This window comes from Magallana gigas, chromosome 6 (genome assembly GCF_963853765.1).
Source record: "Magallana gigas chromosome 6, xbMagGiga1.1, whole genome shotgun sequence".
Classification (NCBI taxonomy): Eukaryota; Metazoa; Mollusca; class Bivalvia; order Ostreida; family Ostreidae; genus Magallana; species Magallana gigas.
The window spans coordinates 48,512,448-48,526,835 of NC_088858.1; the positions used below are offsets into that span (position 1 = coordinate 48,512,448).

The window sequence follows — 14,388 nt, forward strand, 5'->3', positions numbered from 1 at the left end:
TGTATGTTATATTTCAATATCATTACTTTTCAAAATGTAAACAACAAAAAATGTTCTAAAGGAATGCTTTGTTGACAATATCATCGGCAATAAAAATTATACTTTTTAAAAGAGAAAATAAACATAGGGGATGCTGAAAAGGTATTGGAAAAAGAGTTTAAAAACAAACAAAAATGATGGACTTGGCAGTCATTGCAAGAGCACAAAGAGAGACCCTTGAGCAGAGATTATTTGTAGAAAAATACCAGGGATCAGTCGATGACGTCATTAAAATATTTCCATTCTTGTGGAAGTGTTTATTTGTAAGTACTGGGTAGTTAAAAAAGAAATGATTCTTAATAATTTTAATTATTAAACATTAAGATAAATAATATCAGACTACATGCAGGTATGTTTTTGACAGACATTTTATCAGTGTGAAAAATGAAAACAACCTTAAAGTTATTAGCTGTGTTGCACATAATGATTGTATATTTATTATGGGCAAGTGAATGGAAGGGAATGAAGAGCAAGAAAGACGATCCTCCCAGACTAATTGCCGTGCTCAGCTCACAAGGAGCACTACAAAACATATACGTTGTTGCAGCTGGTCAGAAACTTGAGACACAAACTTTTCTTTTGCAAGATAGATTCTTAAAACTGCTATGTGCGTATTACGCCTGGGATGCCATACCCCCATTTTTTTTTATCTTTTAGGATTTATTCAGCATCATGTCTTGGGGGACAAAAAACAGAGTTCATTACTTCAGACAATTATCTAAAGTTTTGAAAACGTTTCGAGTCCATGTAATATGGACAAGTTGGTAAGTTAAATGCAATTCATCTTTGACACCATTACCAATATTGTTTCGTGTGGATACATTTATACCCAAAGGCTGTGTATTCATATGCATTTGAAACTTTTTTCGCAAGGAGACAGTGCAATATATTCAAAACAGAGTATTAGAACCAACATGCAAATTCGTCCATTATATGTCAACCTATATGCATGTAGGAATTAGAGAATTTTTCTTTCTGTAATTCGAGAATTTTTTCTTTTTGTTTAGCTCGTATATATTTCAAAATTAGAAAAATTAGATAAAAATATTTATTTTACGTACTTAAAAAATTCCTTTAGAAAACACAAGAATTATTGACTTGATTGAATAATCTATACATTTATGTGTTGTACAACCTATACGGACATCCTTTAAATGAGTGAAAGTGTTAGATTTGATGAAAACCAAACATTAGAGTTCACAGCTTTTAAGAGGCAGAGGGCATTTCGATGGAAGTAGGGCAGAATGCCAGAGAGGCTCTGAATCTACTTCTGTTCACTTACTACACATTGGATCTTACTTATCCAAAGCAGTACCAGCTTCTTGGATTCCTTCAACACTACATATTAAATGATCGATCCAACGATTTCTTCATGTGTTCTAATTATCTAAAGTTCACAAAGACACTGGATAAAAAGATGACACACCAAGAATTATAGAGGATGATAACATTCCAAGAGTTGTTTTCAGCTTTAACAGCATAGAAACTCTTTTTCGGATCCTACTTGCGTTGTATATTTGTCCTGTTGTTTATGGACCTGATTTATAGGTCTAATTTTATGAGATTTTACTGAAGTACTTTTTGTTAATCATGTGTATCAATGCAATTGCACAAAATTAAATTTCAAAGAAAATCTTGTCGTAAAATTGACAAAACACATAACCCTACAATTTAAATGAACTTTCAATCAGGAATTTTTATCTTTTATCTAAATTACAATTATGGTTTATACAATTTGAAAACATAACTAGTATGCATGTGTGAATCTGTATAACATTTATTATTATTTTTTTTTACAAGTATTGACATTTAGTGGAAACACTCATTAAAGTGTTTACTTTCAATTTCAATCAATGTGTTTGTTTTTTAAATTGTAGAGTGTAAACAACGATATGTAATTTATGACAGGACTGGTGAGAGGCATGAATGCACAAATGTTCTGTGCTTTTTGTAATTTTTTAAAAACCACATTGCTGAGAATTTAGTCCTCAATGCCATAAATGCGTTTAAAGATGTGTTTAGATTCTAAACACATTTAGATTGGCATGTTTAAAATCTAAACACGCCATCTTGATACATGTTTAGGAAATGAACACATTTCTAAATACGTTTAGCTAGAAAACATGTTACAATTCTAAACACGTTTAAAATTTATTACATCTGTGGCGTTTAAAAAAACGTTTAGGACCTAAACATAATTCTTACAGTGAATTGTTATAGTTTCTCGCAGTTAATAATTCGATATCTTTGCATTTTCTTATATTGTTGCATACAATTCCATTTATTTCTGATGGTGGTACAAGATCTCAGTTTGGAAATAGGCAGAAGAATCATGTCAGCAACATCAAGCGTAACCTTTAGAATTTAAATTTTCATTGAATGAAATGGAGTCGAAGGATTAGTTTCAGATGTTGAGATTTTAAACATGTTGGAGACAAATCAAAATGGAAGGGATTATGTGTTTACCTCCTAAACATAATGGCTTATTATGTTTTAGATAAAGAATGCTTCAGTAAACATGTCTAAGCATGAAGAACTTTTTTAGGCGAAATGTGTAAAAACTATTTTTCACAAATTTGTATTGAAAACTGTTCTCGAATGAATAAATATCTTTTTTACAGTGTAAGCACAGAAAAGAAAGTAAAGATAAGAAGCCCTATGAAAGAAGCAACGATTCAGGGCCAACAACAGTCATTTGGAACTATCTTTACCGTTTCGACAATTCACAAGATGTCATTCAGGACCATGGAACTACCCTAATACACCAGGATCACAATCACAAAATATTCAACTATAACCAAAATCCATAGAAATAACAGAATGTTCTTATTCTATATTTTTATTCATAATTCTTCTTTTTAAAAGGAGATCAATCTCAAAATGGCCACGACCATCGAGCCCTGTGGAATTGGTCTTTACTGTAGTTAAGAGTAATGGTAGGATTCTATGTTTACAGGATTTTGATGTAGACATCATCAACAATATTAACAGTTACGAGATGATCTCTTCAAGTTTTAAAGTGCAAAGCTGATTTCAAGAAAAACATATTTAAAAATTCAAATGATATATAGGTGAAATATAAAAGCATGTAGATGTTCTTTATGCCAGTAATACGGATACATATAATACCTTTTAACCTAACAATAAGACAGCAAAAAACCCAAATAAACCTGTAGCTGATTTACACGGTACAGATGTTAAATAGTGGACGGCGGTGTAGTTTCTAGTCCTGCTTAGAATAAGACAGCCAAAAGAACCCGTAACTGATTTACACAGTACAGATGTTAGACAGGGATGGTCAATTTCTAGTTCATCTTACAATAAGACAGCAAACAAACCTGTAAGTGATTTACACAGTACAGATGTTAGACAGGGAGGGTCAATTTCTAGTTCAACTTACAATTAGACAGCCAACAAACCTGTAAATTATTTACACAGTAAAGATGATAGACAGGGGGACAGTTTCTTGTTCACTTTACAATAAGACAGCCACCAAACCTGTTTGTGATTTACACAGTACAGATGTTAGACAGGGAGGGTCAATTTCTAGTTCATCTTACAATAAAACGGTCAATTAACCTGTAGCTGATTTACACAATACAGATGATAGACAGGGAGGGTCAATTTCTAGTTCACAGCCAACAAACCTGTAAGTGATTTACACAGTACAGATGTTAGACAAGGAGGGTCAATTTCTAGTTCACCTTACAATAAAACAGCCAACAAACCTGTAAGTGATTTACACAGTACAGATGTTACACAGGGAGGGACAATTTCTAAATAGTGGACGGCAGTGTAGTTTCTAGTCCTGCTTAGAATAAGACAGCCAAAAGAACCCGTAACTGATTTACACAGTACAGATGTTAGACAGGGAGGGTCAATTTCTAGTTCATCTTACAATAAGACAGCCAACAAACCTGTAAGTGATTTACACAGTACAGATGTTAGACATGAGGGACAATTTCTAGTTCACCTTACAATAAAACGGTCAATATACCTGTAACTGATTTACACAGTACAGATGATACACAGGGAACGACAACTTCTAGTTCACCTTACAATAAGACAGCCAACAAACCTGTAAGTGATTTACACAGTGCAGATGTTAGACAGGGAGGGTCAATGTCTAGTTCACCTTACAATAAAACGGTAAATAAACCTGTAAGTGATTTACACAGTACAGATGTTAGACAGGGAGGGTCAATTTCTAGTTCAACTTACAATTAAACGGTCAACAAACCTGTAAATTATTTACACAGTAAAGATGTTAGACAGGGAGGGTCAATTTCTAGTTCACCTTACAATAAAACGGTAAATAAACCTGTAAGTGATTTACACAGTACAGATGTTAGACAGGGAGGGTCAATTTCTAGTTCAACTTACAATAAAACGGTCAACAAACCTGTAACTGATTTACACAGTAAAGATGATAAACAGGGGGGGGGGGGCAACTTCTAGTTCACCTTACAATAAGACAGCAAACAAACCTGTAACTGATTTACACAGTACAGATGTTAGACAGGGAGGGTCAATTTCTAGTTCACCTTACAATAAGACAGCCAACAAACCTGTAAGTGATTTACACAGTACAGATGTTAGACAGGGAGGGTCAATTTCTAGTTCATCTTACAATAAAACGGTAAATAAACCTGTAAGTGATTTACACAGTACAGATGTTAGACAGGGAGGGTCAATTTCTAGTTCACCTTACACTAAAACGGTCAATAAACCTGTAGCTGATTTACACAGTAAAGATGATAGACAGGGAGGGTCAATTAACTGATTAACAGAGCACAGACAGGTAAGACAGGTAGACAGGTAAGGATATTTTCTAGTCAACCTTCTAATAAGAAGTCTACAACTACAAACCTTTTGTTTTTATCAAATATGAATAAACTATTTAAAGATATTCAGATTTAACTTAAAATACATTTTATTTTTAAATTTTATATAATCATTTTATAATTTTTTATGAAATTTGATATTAATTTCAAAATTTAGATTCTGCATTAGCGGGTACTTGTTTTACCGAGCTCTTTTGGTCATATAGATGGGTTTCACATGGTGCACATGTTTTTGATATGCAGAATAGGATTAGTTAACATGCATAACTTTCAGTAATTTATAATTCTTAAGGAATTCATATTGTGCTCTAATTGGATTATAATTATGATGTTGACCAATATAGGTAAGTAAATATACATGTAGTAGCGCAATATTATGAAACACCGGTATTATTACTTTAACTGTGTATTTTATAAAATTTCTGAAACCGAATTCATATTGTGCTCTAATTGGATTATGAGTATGGTGTTGACCAATATAGGTAACTATAATTAAAGTAGTAGCGCAATATTTAAAGACATCGGTATTAGTACTTTAACTTTCTACTTTTTTTCACCAGTTTATAGAATTTTTGGCAAATCATTTTTATTAGATCGTTTGACAATTATGAAAAGTGTAAATATAAGGTTTTTTCATATTCAGAAAAGTCATTTTAGTTACAGTTTTAAAATGTGTGGCGGTTGACTTCTTAAATCAATATAATTAAGACTAATGTACGAAAAACATTAGGTCTTAGGAAAGGGGGAGTGAGGTGGTAGAATTTACCATGCTCGAAAGTACATGGGTTGATATCAATTGTTGTAGCCCAACGATGTTCACATTCAAGTTATATTATATGAAAGAGGGAGTTTGATCATTATCTTGGGAAAGATTTGACCAGTAAGCACTGTTTTTGTCAATCGCAAAAAAGTATAATTGTTGGGACTATAATAGACTACAGATGTTAGACAGGGAGGGACAGATTTTAGCCCACATTACAAGAACTTGTCACTGATTTACAGAATGCAGATGGTAGACCGGGAAGAACAGTTTCTATAGACAAACTTGCAATAAGACATTACATTAAGAAGTACCTGGTTTACACAGTCCAGAGGGACAATTTCTAACCCATCTTACAATTAAACAATCTACAACATGTAACTAATTAACACAGTACAGATGTGAGACATGGAGGGACACTTTCTAGTCAACCTTACAATCAGACAACCAATAAACTTGTACGTGATTTACACAGTACAGATGTTGAATAAGGAGGGAAATTTTCTAGTCCACCTTACAATAAGACAATCTACAGCTCCATTTTTTAAATTTAGAATTTAACAAGTTATATCTAAATATCTTGCTTTAATTTAAATATATCATCATCTTTTTTTAAAAATCTGTATTTACATCCATATCCTTTCTATTATTTATATTTATTTAATTCTAATTTTTGACATGACCTCACTGGTATGCGTCCGGTCACCAAAAAATAGAGGCATTGTCACCTGACTCGGTGTACTGCTGACCCTTATTTTGTAAGTTGCAAGACAACCCATAGGACCTGTACGAAGCATATTTGTGTACTTCATCCCATCTTCATTTGACATGAGTCACAGGTATTGAGGCTTCATCATCACGATATGGAAAGTAATACAGTACACCATAATATGTTCACCACAGGTTACAGGTAATTAATTAACCGCTATACTTTACTATATACAAACACACAAACCTGTAACTGATTTACACAGTACAAATGTTAGACATGGAGAGGCAGTTTCAAGCCCACCTTACAATAACACAGCCAATACACCTGTTACTAATGTATACAGTACAGATGTTGAATAAGGAGGAACAGTTTCTAATCAACCTCAACAATTACACAGCTAAAACACCCGTAACTGATTTACACAGTACAGATGAAAGACAGGAAGAGACAATTTCAGGTCCACCTTACAACAGGATAGCCAAAATACCTGAAACTGATTTACACAGTACAGATGATAAATAAGGAGGAACAGTTCCTAGTCAATCTTACGGTTTCTAGTCCACCTTACAATAAAAAAGCCAAATAACCTGTAACTGATTTACACAGTACAGATTTTAGACAAGGCGGGGCAGATTCTTGTCCACCTTACAATAAGACAGCCAAAAACCCTGTAACTGATTTAAACAGTACAGATGATAAATAAGGAGGAACAGTTCCTAGTCAATCTTACGGTTTCTAGTCCACCTTACAATAAAAAAGCCAAAAAACCTGTAACTGATTTACACAGTACATATTTTAGACAAGGCGGGGCAGATTCTTGTCCACCTTACAATAAGACAGCCAAAAACCCTGTAACTGATTTACAACAGGATAGCCAAAATACCTGAAACTGATTTACACAGTACAGATGATAAATAAGGAGGAACAGTTCCTAGTCAATCTTACGGTTTCTAGTCCACCTTACAATAAAAAAGCCAAAAAACCTGTAACTGATTTACACAGTACAGATTTTAGACAAGGCGGGGCAGATTCTTGTCCACCTTACAATAAGACAGCCAAAAACCCTGTAACTGATTTAAACAGTACAGATGATAAATAAGGAGGAACAGTTCCTAGTCAATCTTACGGTTTCTAGTCCACCTTACAATAAAAAAGCCAAAAAACCTGTAACTGATTTACACAGTACAGATTTTAGACAAGGCGGGGCAGATTCTTGTCCACCTTACAATAAGACAGCCAAACACCCTGTAACTGATTTACAACAGGATAGCCAAAATACCTGAAACTGATTTACACAGTACAGATGATAAATAAGGAGGAACAGTTCCTAGTCAATCTTACGGTTTCTAGTCCACCTTACAATAAAAAAGCCAAAAAACCTGTAACTGATTTACACAGTACAGATTTTAGACAAGGCGGGGCAGATTCTTGTCCACCTTACAATAAGACAGCCAAAAACCCTGTAACTGATTTAAACAGTACAGATGATAGACAGGGAGGGACAATTTCTAGTCCATCTTACAATAAGCAATCTATAACTCCTTTTTTTTTTTAATTCAGAAATTAACAAGTAATATCTAAATATCCTGCTTTAATTTAAATATATCATCATCTTTTTTTAAAAATCTGTATTTACATCCATATCCTTTCTATTATTTATATTTATTTAATTCTAATTTTTGACATGACCTCACTGGTATGCGTCCGGTCACCAAAAAATAGAGGCATTGTCACCTGACTCGGTGTACTGCTGACCCTTATTTTGTAAGTTGCAAGACAACCCATAGGACCTGTACGAAGCATATTTGTGTACTTCATCCCATCTTCATTTGACATGAGTCACAGGTATTGAGGCTTCATCATCACGATATGGAAAGTAATACAGTACACCATAATATGTTCACCACAGGTTACAGGTAATTAATTAACCGCTATACTTTACTATATACAAACACACAAACCTGTAACTGATTTACACAGTACAAATGTTAGACATGGAGAGGCAGTTTCAAGCCCACCTTACAATAACACAGCCAATACACCTGTTACTAATGTATACAGTACAGATGTTAATTAAGGAGGAACAGTTTCTAATCAACCTCAACAATTACACAGCTAAAACACCCGTAACTGATTTACACAGTACAGATGAAAGACAGGAAGAGACAATTTCAGGTCCACCTTACAACAGGATAGCCAAAATACCTGAAACTGATTTACACAGTACAGATGATAAATAAGGAGGAACAGTTCCTAGTCAATCTTACGGTTTCTAGTCCACCTTACAATAAAAAAGCCAAAAAACCTGTAACTGATTTACACAGTACAGATTTTAGACAAGGCGGGGCAGATTCTTGTCCACCTTACAATAAGACAGCCAAAAACCCTGTAACTGATTTAAACAGTACAGATGATAGACAGGGAGGGACAATTTCTAGTCCATCTTACAATAAGCAATCTATAACTCCTTTTTTTTTTAATTCAGAAATTAACAAGTAATATCTAAATATCCTGCTTTAATTTAAATATATCATCTTTCTTAAAAAATCTTTATTTACATCCATACCATTTCTATAATTTATTATTATTCAATTCTAAGCCAAAATACCAGAAACTGATTTACACAGTACTGGTATTAAATGAGGAACAGTTTTCTAGTCAACCTTCCAATAACGCAGCCAAAAAAATTTCCATAACTGGTTTACACAGTACAGATGATAGACAGGGGGAACAGTACCTAGTTCACCTTAGAATAAGACAGCCAGTAAACCTGTAACTAATTTACACAGTATAGATGTTAAATAAGGATGGGCAGTTTCTAGTCAACTTTCAGCGCCTTGACACTATTACTATCAGCTCGGTTAATGATACAGATATAAATGCATGTTTGATGCTTGAGTAATAGGTTAGCGGCAGCAGACTTTAACCAACCACCCCCCCCCCCCCACGCTTAAAAAAAGAGTGGTTTTATAAGGGTTCTACGTTGTTAAATTATTTATTTTATAATATTAATTATGTGCGGTCATTTCATCAAGTTTGCTGGTGTGGACGTGTTTATTAAGAATTATTCATTTTAATTTTAGAAACGATAAACCAAGAATGCTACCATCGGCTATATTAAAAAGGAGGCACTCCTTAGTTGGGAAAAATATCCTTCCTGTAGTAAAAAAAAAATGAGGACATACGCAGGCCAGCGATTGAACTGGTGTAGATTGAAATCGAACACGGCATTAGAGGAATTGTCCAATGCCGTGTTCGTGTCCAATGCACCCAAATTCATAGAATTAACTAACGAGTCGGCGGAAGAGATTTTAGAAATGTCCGGAAAGGAGTTGTCTACAATCAATTTGAAATCACTCCTCCATTACACAATCCTGCTGGCCAATGAAACCGGGGCACCAGAAGGACAACAGTTAGTTGAGGACAACAAGGTACATACACAGCCAAAAATACCTGTAACTGATTTACACAGTACAGATGTTAGACAGGGAGAGGCAGTTTCTAGTCAACCTTACAATTAGACAATCTACATCCTGTAACTATTTACACAGTACAGATGTTGGAAAAAGAGGGGCAGTTTCAATCCCACCTTACAAGAAGATAGTCCACAAGCCTGTAACTGATTTACACAGTATAGATATTAAATAAGGAGGGACAGTTTGTAGTCAACCTTACAATTACACAACCAAAAATACCTGTAACTGATTTAAACAGTACAGATGTTAGACATGGAGAGGCAGTTTCTGGTCAACCTTACAGTTAGACAATCTACATTCTGTAACTATTTACACAGTACAGATGTTCAATAAGGAGGGACAGTTTCAAGCTCACCTTACAAGAAGATAGTCCATAAGCCTGTAACTGGTTTACACAGTATAGATGATAAATAAGGAGGGACAGTTTCTAGTCAAACTTACAATAACACAGCCAAAAATACCTGTAACTGATTTAAACAGTACAGATGTTAGACAGGGAGAGGCAGTTTCTAGTCAATCTTACAATTAGACAATTTGCATCCTGTAACTAGTTACACAGTACAGATGTTGGGAAAGGGGGGGGGGGGGGCAGTTTCAAGCCCACCTTACAAGAAGATAGTCCACAAGCCTTTAACTGCTTTACACACTATAGATGTAAAATAAAGCGGGACAGTTTCTAGTACACAGCCAAACATAGGTAATCATAGATTACTAAGCTCACCGAGACGGAGCATCACCCTTATGAGACATCACCTTCATAAGACCACCTTTATCATTTTATACGAAAATCATACTTTATGATCTTGGATATTCATGGATTCTGTTTTGACAAAATATCGTATATCATCTGATAATTTTTTTATGATAATCATATGTTAATCAATACAATGATATAAAATGAAATATTGCATCATGTCATATTTATAATATATATCATATAATACAATAAAATACCGTAATAAACAATAATGAGATATGATATTGTAACGTATGATATGACATTGTATTGTGTTATACCTTATTGTATTTGATCACATAATACAATATCATAAAATATAATACAATATAGTATTATATTACAATATCATATTACATAATACAACATAACATTGAAACATGATATTATATTGTATAATATAGTATTATTTGTATTGAATGACACTGAAACATATTTGATACATTATATGATATTATATCATATAATACAATATAATTTGGTTCCAACATTGTATCTTATCAAATGATACAATATTATGTGATAAAGTAAAATATTATAAAATACATTATTACATTATACATATTGTATCATATGACACAATAATATATATTCCAATATCATATAATACAAGTTCATGTGATATGATAATATATCATATAAACCAATATCATATCATACAATATCGTATGATACAATATTATTATAATATAATATTACAATATCATATTATACAATTTCATGTGATATAATTCTATATTACTGAAACCAATATCATATTATACAATATTATAGAATATACAATATTGTATCATAGGATACAATATAATATTTTGCAATATTTTATGTAATTGTATCATGTGATAAAATAATAAATTAAAAATACAATATAATATTATACAATATTGTTTCATAATATACAATACTATACATAATAATATCATGATACAATATCATATAAAATATCAAAAAAATTGATACAATATCATATCTTATCGTATAACTTTTTATAATATAACATAAGATATCATATTGTATCATATCAAACAATATTGTTTCATATCATACAATACTATATCATAGGAATCATGTTATATCATTTATCAACAAACACATCTATCTATCGAGCTAGTTTGAGTGAGGTAGGAGATTTCTTTACCATCATTGATAATGGAGATCAGGCTCTGCATCTGAAGCAACCTCTGCATTTAATTTATAATAAAGTTAAATCAACTATGCAAGCTATCATCTATAAAACATGTGACCTGTTCCAAAAAACTAAACCTCATCCAGCATCCGAAACCTATGGCTCAGATTCAGCATTCAAGCCCATCAGGTGCATTGGTATCATAAGACGCATCATCCATGCAAGTTTGGTGAAGTTTGGACCAGTAATAACTAAGATATCATCATCAGAGGGCACTAGCAATTAAAACCTTAACTTCCTCCAGCATCCGCAACCTATGGCTCAGATTCAGCATCCATGCCTGTCAGGTGCATCTGTATCATAAGACACACCATCCATTAAAGTTTGGTGAAGTTAGGACCTGTAATAACTAAGATTTATTTTTTAGCATCCTTGATGATGGAGATCAAGCTCTGCATCTGAAGCTACCTCTGTGATTCATTCATATTACAGTTAAATCAACTATGCAAGTTTGAAATAGTACTATCATCTATTAAACATGTGACCTGTTCCTAAAAACTTAACTTTATCCAGCATCCGAAATCAGACTCAGCATTCAAGCCTGTCAGGTGCATCAGTATCATAAGACACACCATCCATGGAAGTCTGGTGAAGTTAGGACCAGTAGTAACTAAGATATAATCATCAGAGGGCACCTGCAACAAAAACTTTAACCAGCTCTAAAAACCTTAACCTCTTCCAGCATCCGAAACCTATTGCTCAGATTCAGCATTCAAGCTTGTCAGGTGCATCAGTATCATAAGACGCATCATCCATACAAGTTTGGTGAAGTACGGACCAGCAGTAACTAAGATATTGCTATCAAAGGGCACCTGCAACAAAAACTTTAACCTGGTCCAACAACCTTAACCTCCTCCAGCATCTGAAATTTAAGACCCAGATTCAGCATCCAAGTCTTTCAAGTCCATAAGTAGGTCCAGATGCATCATCCATGCAAGTTTGGTGAAGATAGGACAAATAATAGCTTAGATACAGGACCTGCAACAAAAACTTTAACCAGGTCCGGACGCCACCGCCGACGCCGACGCCGATGGTATAGCATAAGCTCTCCTTGACTTCGTCTCGGTGAGCTAAAAAATACCTGTAACTGATTTAAACAGTACAGATGTTAGACAGGGAGAGGCAGTTTCTAGTCAACCTTACAATTACACAGCCAAAAATACCCGTAACTGATTTACACAGTACAGATGATAGACAGGGAGGAACAGTTCCTAGTCTACCTTAGAATAAGACAGCAAGTAAACCTGTAACTAATTTACACAGTATAGATGTTAAATAAGGAGGGATAGTTTCTAGTCAAACTTACAATAACACAGCCAAAAATACCTGTAACTGATTTAAACAGTACAGATGTTAGACAGGGAGAGGCAGTTTCTAGTCAACCTTACAATTACACAGCCAAAAATACCCGTAACTGATTTTAACAGTACAGATGTTAGACAGGGAGAGGCAGTTTCTGGTCAACCTTACAGTTAGACAATCTACATTCTGTAACTATTTACACAGTACAGATGTTAAATAAGGAGGGACAGTTTCAAGCTCACCTTACAAGAAGATAGTCCATAAGCCTGTAACTGGTTTACACAGTACAGATGATAAATAAGGAGGGACAGTTTCTAGTCAAACTTACAATAACACAGCCAAAAATACCTGTAACTGATTTAAACAGTACAGATGTTAGACAGGGAGAGGCAGTTTCTAGTCAATCTTACAATTAGACAATTTGCATCCTGTAACTAGTTACACAGTACAGATGTTGGAAAAGGGGGGGGGGGGGGCAGTTTCAAGCCCACCTTACAAGAAGATAGTCCACAAGCCTTTAACTGGTTTACACACTATAGATGTAAAATAAAGAGGGACAGTTTCTAGTACACAGCCAAAAATACCTGTAACTGATTTAAACAGTACAGATGTTAGACAGGGAGAGGCAGTTTCTAGTCAACCTTACAATTACACAGCCAAAAATACCCGTAACTGATTTACACAGTACAGATGAATGACAGGGAGGAACAGTTCCTAGTCTACCTTAGAATAAGACAGCAAGTAAACCTGTAACTGATTTACACAGTATAGATGTTAAATAAGGAGGGACAGTTTGTAGTCAACCTTACAATTACACAGCCAAAAATACCTGTAACTGATTTAAACAGTACAGATGTTAGACAGGGAGAGGCAGTTTCTAGTCAACCTTACAATTACACAGCCAAAAATACCTGTAACTGATTTAAACAGTACAGATGTTAGACAGGGAGAGGCAGTTTCTGGTCAACCTTACAGTTAGACAATCTACATTCTGTAACTATTTACACAGTACAGATGTTAAATAAGGAGGGACAGTTTCAAGCTCACCTTACAAGAAGATAGTCCATAAGCCTGTAACTGGTTTACACACTATAGATGATAAATAAGGAGGGACAGTTTCTAGTCAAACTTACAATAACACAGCCAAAAATACCTGTAACTGATTTAAACAGTACAGATGTTAGACAGGGAGAGGCAGTTTCTAGTCAATCTTACAATTAGACAATTTGCATCCTGTGACTAGTTACACAGTACAGATGTTGGAAAAGGGGGGGGGGGGGGCAGTTTCAAGCCCACCTTACAAGACGATAGTCCACAAGCCTTTAACTGGTTT

The 14,388-nt window shown here is 34.2% G+C and overlaps 1 long non-coding RNA gene across 1 annotated transcript; it reads right to left on the bottom strand.

The window, feature by feature from the left end:
* Positions 1-281: 281 nt before the first annotated feature.
* LOC136276074 (uncharacterized) lies at positions 282-9,295 on the bottom strand. The gene is made up of 2 exons (XR_010714551.1): positions 4,013-9,295; positions 282-3,743 (listed from the first exon to the last, which is right to left on the bottom strand). It is a non-coding gene; the product is annotated as an uncharacterized lncRNA (long non-coding RNA).
* Between the last annotated feature and the right edge of the window lie 5,093 nt (positions 9,296-14,388).